Genomic DNA, 7,500 nt, shown 5'->3' on the forward strand with positions numbered 1-7,500 from the left:
GCACAGTCCACCAGTTTAAGACATATGCTACTGAAATTCTATATGGTTATATAACATAAAAACGGTGCAACACTAATACGAATAATGTTATTTTATAACAGTTGCGTTTTCTCCCGCGTTGGATAGCGGTCGCTGTCCGCGGTTCTGAAACACATGTTGCTATGTGCAGAATAGCATAGTTCACCAGCATACTGGTGAACAATGCCGTGGAGGCAGCAGTGGAGGTAGGAGATGAGAAAACAGCCTTCGCCTTATAATTGTCTAAGTGAGGAGAGAGGAAACGCCAACATCATCTATAATCTATAGCCTAACTGTTAAATGTGCCTGGCTTTAGAAATCATCCATATTTATCCACGGAAATAGGGACAGATCTGGCTTCTGTTGCCTACTGATTGGGTGAGCACCAAGCCTTCGTGAGCACCAACCACAACATGTCGGATAAACACGTGTCTGTTTTTAATATGTGCTATGCTCTAATAAAGGCTGTACACGTTGTTTTAGTTAGCGCATACCCCTCTGGTAATATTTTTCATTTATTTAGTGATTCCACTTTTCCAAATTATATTTAAAATCATAATAATAACCCTCCTTTTTCTTGATCTCCTTCTTATTGTTATTATTACTATTATTATCGTTATGATCATCATAATAATAATAAGTCATGTCATTATCATCAGTAGGCTTAGTATAGCAGCCTTGTATAACCACCAAGCTGTAGGCCAAAGACCACATCCTGTTCACTCTTAATACCGTCACTTACTTAGGACTGCATTTCCATACTTCTATAGGCTACTGTATCAGTCAATCATTCACTCGCTCATGTCATCACACGTCGTCACGTCATTCCTGATTTGAAATGTAATCAAGCATTTTTTAGTTTTGAAATAAAATGACAAAGTCACCCTTGAATAATTAGCGTAAACAATATATAAACCGTTCCATTTGGGGAAATTGCATTCACAAATGAAAGAGACTGGTTTCAGTCTTTGCTGTCATAAAGATTTTACAAAAAAATAAAACATTACAACCGACCCTCTTATAATTTAATAATTTATTTAGTGTTGTTTCCATATTTCCAAACGGTCAGAAAAATGATATTGTAATCTAACGGCACCTGTTTGGCACACAATTTGCATGCGGCGCTGGCTCCTAACCTTACTTTTCTTGATCTCCAGTATTTTCCACAAATAGCCGCATTTGTCACGTCCTCCGCATCCATTTTGCTGTCACGGTGTTCTGAGTTTGTTGTAACCAATTCATTGATGTGATTATGATATGCTATAGGTCAGCCCCTACTGATCATCATGCAAAGCATATACACGTGTCACGTAAAGAGAGTGAGGGTTGAGGGAATGTGGGAATGTTGAAACAAATGAGGGATTTCGGTAACAGAACTTTTCAGTCAGAAATGGCTGTAATTATGCTGAAGCTTCAGCAACCAGGACAGCTCGATAAACACTGTTGATGTGTGGTGGTCGCTTCGGCAGGGAGGGGAGAAAGACAACATGTTTCGTAGTCAAACAGTCACTTGCTGTAGTTTTTTTTAAACACAGTGCAGAAAGTTTGAGCCTACAATCAAATAAATTGCAGTCGGACTCCCTCTAGTCATTTGTGCGTCTTAATTATTTCATCAAACAGTGTGCTTAAAGCATCAGACAAGCTCAGTGCGGTATCGTTGGTTTGATTAAAACACATAGGAGGTGTCTATAGATGGAAAAATACATGTGTTAACATTTCAACCAATCGATTGGTCGAACAGAAGACTCTTAGTCGACCAGGGACAGCCCTATAGCGCTATGCTTCACCTCCTATACGCCTCGCCTCCTATACGCCTCGCCTCCTATACGCTTCGCCTCCTATACGCCTCGCCTCCTATACGCCTCGCCTCCTACACGCCTCGCCTCCTATACGCCTCGCCTCCTATACGCCTCGCCTCCTATACGCCTCGCCTCCTATACGCCTCGCCTCCTATACGCCTCGCCTCCTATACGCCTCGCCTCCTATACGCTTCGCCTCCTATACGCCTCGCCTCCTATACGCCTCGCCTCCTATACGCCTCGCCTCCTATACGCCTCGCCTCCTATACGCCTCGCCTCCTATACGCCTCGCCTCCTATACGCTTCACCTCCTATACGCTTCACCTCATATACGTGTCATATTTGCTCCTTTTGGACATGTCAGCATGGGATGCTGTGACATCCAGTGTGTAGGACATGCGTCCAAATCCTCAGAGGACAGAAAACAACCTCTTGCTCTGTCTTATCCATAGAAGCACATTAAAACAGACACTGGCACCGGAATTAATTTCAAACTCTACACGTTTATGGCTTATGTTGCTGCCATTAGTGGAGTAAGTGCTCATGTGGAGATGACACACACACACACACACACACACACACACACACACACACACACACACACACACACACACACACACACACACACACACACACACACACACACACACACACACACACACACACACACTCTCTCTCTCTCTCTTCATTCATCTTAAATCTGCTACTAATGAATTTTCCACTGGTTCACTACCACTCCACTCACCCATCTCCACTCGGGGACCATCAAACACAGAGCTTAACAAGGCCATAGTTATTTTTGCCCCTTTTTAACATGGCAGCAGTTAAAGTCATATAGTGTATGATGGTGGGAGTAAAAGACAGACTATATCAAATAAGAGGTATTCCCTATATAGTGCACTATTGTTGACCACAGCCCTGGGGACCTAGAGCTCTACATAGGGAATAGGGTGCCATTTGGGGCACAGTCCAGAGCTAATTCCCAGCCAACACAGACGGCAAAGGGATAAAGACAATTCTGCCCAACGAGCGTTCAGCCATGCTGTAAACCTGGCAAGCTGAGAAGCTGAAAAGACTGATTCATCCGAACAAGTATTTTTTGATGGGAAATTGATTGCGTGTGTTTGTATCATTTACGCTATTCTGAGACCAGATGAGGAAGCTCAGCGTATCCACACATCTGTTGTCTTTGTCTACGCTGCAAGGACATTGAATGATCCACTCGTATAAAGCAGTAAGAAGACACAGTCTGTCATTTCCCCCTCAAGGAATATCTTGAATCACTGTGTCACTTCGCTGTAAGAAGCTTGGCAGTGACTAGAGTAGATGTGAGTTGTTATGAGGTTATAGGGGTCAGTATTATCTAATGCTGGACGGTAGTATTCATTATAATAGGATGAATGGACTTGGAGTCTATATAGAGGAATCTGCCTTAACAATAAGCTATAGTTAGAGCTGGTGTCGCCCTATAGCCACAGCACAATGGGTACTGGGCTACAGTCAGTGCTAGTGGTAGGTACATATAGGCTGTCATAGACCCCAGCCTCTGCCCTTCACTGTCCTACATTGTGCAATTCAACTCATAACCCAGTGTGTGTGTGTGTGTGTGTGTGTGTGTGTGTGTGTGCACTCTCCATGCGCTCATCCATCATCCGTGACACACAGTCTGACAACCAACCAGTCATAACTAGTGCTTCATCAGCGAGACACTGAGTTCTGACTGGTGACCTGGAAGTTACAGGGACACAAACCCCACTACATGAGGTTACGATGACACAAACCCACTACATAAGGCTACAATGACACAAACCCACTACATAAGGCTACAATGACACAAACCCACTACATAAGGCTACGATGACACAAACCCACTACATAAGGCTACGATGACACAAACCCACTACATAAGGCTACGATGACACAAACCCACTACATAAGGCTACAATGACACAAACCCACTACATAAGGCTACGATGACACAAACCCACTACATAAGGCTACAATGACACAAACCCACTACATAAGGCTACGATGACACAAACCCACTACATGAGGTTACGATGAGACAAACCCACTACATAAGGCTACGATGACACAAACCCACTACATAAGGCTACAATGACACAAACCCACTACATAAGGCTACGATGACACAAACCCACTACATAAGGATACGATGACACAAACCCACTACATAAGGCTACAATGACACAAACCCACTACATAAGGCTACGATGACACAAACCCACTACATAAGGCTACGATGACACAAACCCACTACATAAGGCTACAATGACACAAACCCACTACATAAGGCTACGATGACACAAACCCACTACATGAGGTTACGATGACACAAACCCACTACATAAGGCTACGATGACACAAACCCACTACATAAGGCTACGATGACACAAACCCACTACATGAGGTTACGATGACACAAACCCACTACATAAGGCTACGATGACACAAACCCACTACACAAGGTTACGATGACACAAACCAACTACATGAGGTTACGACTGTCATTAAGACAAAACCACATTACAGCCCCAATCACTTCTTTAGAATAGACAAAAATAGAATAAAATGATATAGATTAGAATGGAAACGTTATTGTCCACTTTCTGATAATCACTTCCTTGAACCTTGAATCATCTACAGCCATTCTGAACACCGCCAATTAAATGACTATTAAATATGTTGTTTCTCTTTCGGTTGATTACTGGGAGTTGCCTGATTAGCCACTAATTACTTGTCATCTGAGAGTGGTTAATTCATAAGTGTTCCCTGGCGATTTATCAAGCGTAATCAAAGAAAGGAATTAAAACCTGAACTGTTAAATGCAGAATTAACAGGATAATTATGCAATGGCACAAGGTAGCCACCATTAATTGTATCAACTTCTATAAAAACACATCTACGCATTTTTTGGGATGTACAATTCAAAGAAATACATATTTAGAAATAAAACTTAGAGAAAAGTTGTTATTTATCTTCTAAAAGAGGCAATTATACATTAAACAGTATATTCCCTTTAACTTCTCTTGAATGACCGATTAGGAACAAAGTTGAGAATTAGCAGCTATTTAAATACAAATAATTGGTTGTTCTGGTGGCTAATTATGCCCAAGGTAATTAAGGAGCTGAGTGAAAAGAAAAGAGAGAGAGAGAAAAGAGAAGGCATGGGAGAGGCGTTTGTCTGACTGGGCTTTTATAGGAGAGGGGAGGAGGAGAAGGAGTCTACTGTGTTGGGAGAGGGGCTAGTGGGTAGAGACTGGAATGTCAATGATGGGACAGTGTGTGTGTGTATGTTTGGTGGGGGGGGGTGTTAATGTGGGTGGGTGTGTCTACGTCTGTATGTGTGAGCGCGTGTGTGTGTGCGTGTGTGTGCATGTGCGTGTGTGTGTGTGCATGCGTGCGTGCGTGTGTGCTTGTATCATAGCTGCTAAACAGCACAGGCCCTGGGGGGTGTGATAGAGCTCTACCATAGCTAGGAGGGCACATTGCTCAGATTGTTTCTTCCTGCCTCTCCATCCCAACAACACACACAAAGTGTTTATATCTACAGCAACCTATTCAATTGAAGTCAGAAGTTTACATACATACATACATACATACACTGAATAGATAGAACTGTTTAGCCATAATGACCGTTTGAAGGAAAAAGGGGGAGCCTTGCAAGTCGAAGAACACCATCCCAACCGTGAAGCATCATGTTGTGGGGGTGCTTTGCTGCAGGAGGGACTGGTGCACTTTACAAAATAGATGGCATCATTATGTGGATATAATGAAGCAACATCTCAAGACATCAGTCAGGAAGTTAAAGCTTGGTCACAAATGGGTCTTTCAAATAGACAATGACCCCAAGCATACTTCCACAGTTGTGGCAAAAAACAAAGTCAAGGTATTGGAGGAATGGGCCAAAAATCACCCAACTTATTGTGGGAAGCTTGTGGAAGGCTGCCCGAAACGCTTTACCCAAGTTAAACAATTTAAAGGCAACGCTACCAAATACTACTTGAGTGTATGTGTAACGGATGTGAAACGGCTAGCTAGTTAGCCGTGGTGCGCGCTAAATAGCGTTTCAATCGGTGACGTCACTTGCTCTGAGAACTTGAAGTAGTGGTTCCCCTTGCTCTGCAAGGTCCGCGGCTTTTGTGGAGCGATGGGTAACGATGACTGTTGTTGATGTGTGCAGAGGGTCCCTGGTTCGCGCCCGGGTATGGGCGAGGGGACGGTCTAAAGTTATACTGTTACATATGTAAACTTCTGACCCAATGGGAATGTGGTGAAAGAAATAAAAGTTGAAATAAATCATTCTCTCTACTATTATTCTGACATTTCACATTCTTAAAATAAACTGCTGATCCTAACTGACCTAAGACAGGGAATTTTTACTACGATTAAATGTCAGGAATTGTGAAAAACTGAGTTTGTCTAAGGTCTATGGAAACTTCCGACTTCAACTGTATATATATATAAATATCCTGTCTAGCTGTCAGACAGGTAAATGAATTGCAGAAATTAAATATGTGCATAATTGGAGGGCCTGAAGTTCACACTGTATTTGTCTTTAATTAGAACAGCATAATGGTGAGGAGAAACATCTGGTCCTACAGAGAGGGGACCCCTGCTTTCTCACACTGTATTTGTCTTTAATTAGAACAGCGTAATGGTGAGGAGAAACAACTGGTCCAACAGAGAGGGGACCCCTGCTTTCTCACACTGTATTTGTCTTTAATTAGAACAGCATAATGGTGAGGAGAAACATCTGGTCCTACAGAGAGGGGACCCCTGCTTTCTCACACTGTATTTGTCTTTAATTAGAACAGCATAATGGTGAGGAGAAACAACTGGTCCAACAGAGAGGGGACCCCTGCTTTCTCACACTGTATTTGTCTTTAATTAGAACAGCATAATGGTGAGGAGAAACATCTGGTCCTACAGAGAGGGGACCCCTGCTTTCTCACACTCTATTTGTCTTTAATTAGAACAGCGTAATGGTGAGGAGAAACAACTGGTCCAACAGAGAGGGGACCCCTGCTTTCTCACACTGTATTTGTCTTTAATTAGAACAGCATAATGGTGAGGAGAAACAACTGGTCTTTAATTAGAACAGCGTAAGAGAGGGACCCCTGCTTTCTCACACTGTATTTGTCTTTAATTAGAACAGCGTAATGGTGAGGAGAAACAACTGGTCCAACAGAGAGGGGACCCCTGCTTTCTCACACTGTATTTGTCTTTAATTAGAACAGCGTAATGGTGAGGAGAAACAACTGGTCCAACAGAGAGGGGACCCCTGCTTTCTCACACTCTATTTGTCTTTAATTAGAACAGCGTAATGGTGAGGAGAAACAACTGGTCCAACAGAGAGGGGACCCCTGCTTTCTCACACTCTATTTGTCTTTAATTAGAACAGCATAATGGTGAGGAGAAACAACTGGTCCAACAGAGAGGGGACCCCTGCTTTCTCACAATCTATTTGTCTTTAATTAGAACAGCATAATGGTGAGGAGAAACAACTGGTCCAACAGAGAGGGGACCCCTGCTTTCTCACACTCTATTTGTCTTTAATTAGAACAGCATAATGGTGAGGAGAAACAACTGGTCCAACAGAGAGGGGACCCCTGCTTTCTCACACTCTATTTGTCTTTAATTAGAACAGCGTAATGGTGAG

The 7,500-nt window shown here is 42.8% G+C and overlaps 1 protein-coding gene across 14 annotated transcripts in view; it reads right to left on the reverse strand.

Moving 5' to 3' along the window:
* LOC118361866 (teneurin-3) overlaps positions 1–7,500 on the reverse strand; it is a 510,845-nt gene that overhangs the window by 273,207 nt on the left and 230,138 nt on the right. The window lies entirely within an intron of this gene.

The sequence above is a fragment of the Oncorhynchus keta genome, chromosome 29, assembly GCF_023373465.1.
Source record: "Oncorhynchus keta strain PuntledgeMale-10-30-2019 chromosome 29, Oket_V2, whole genome shotgun sequence".
Taxonomy (NCBI): Eukaryota; Metazoa; Chordata; class Actinopteri; order Salmoniformes; family Salmonidae; genus Oncorhynchus; species Oncorhynchus keta.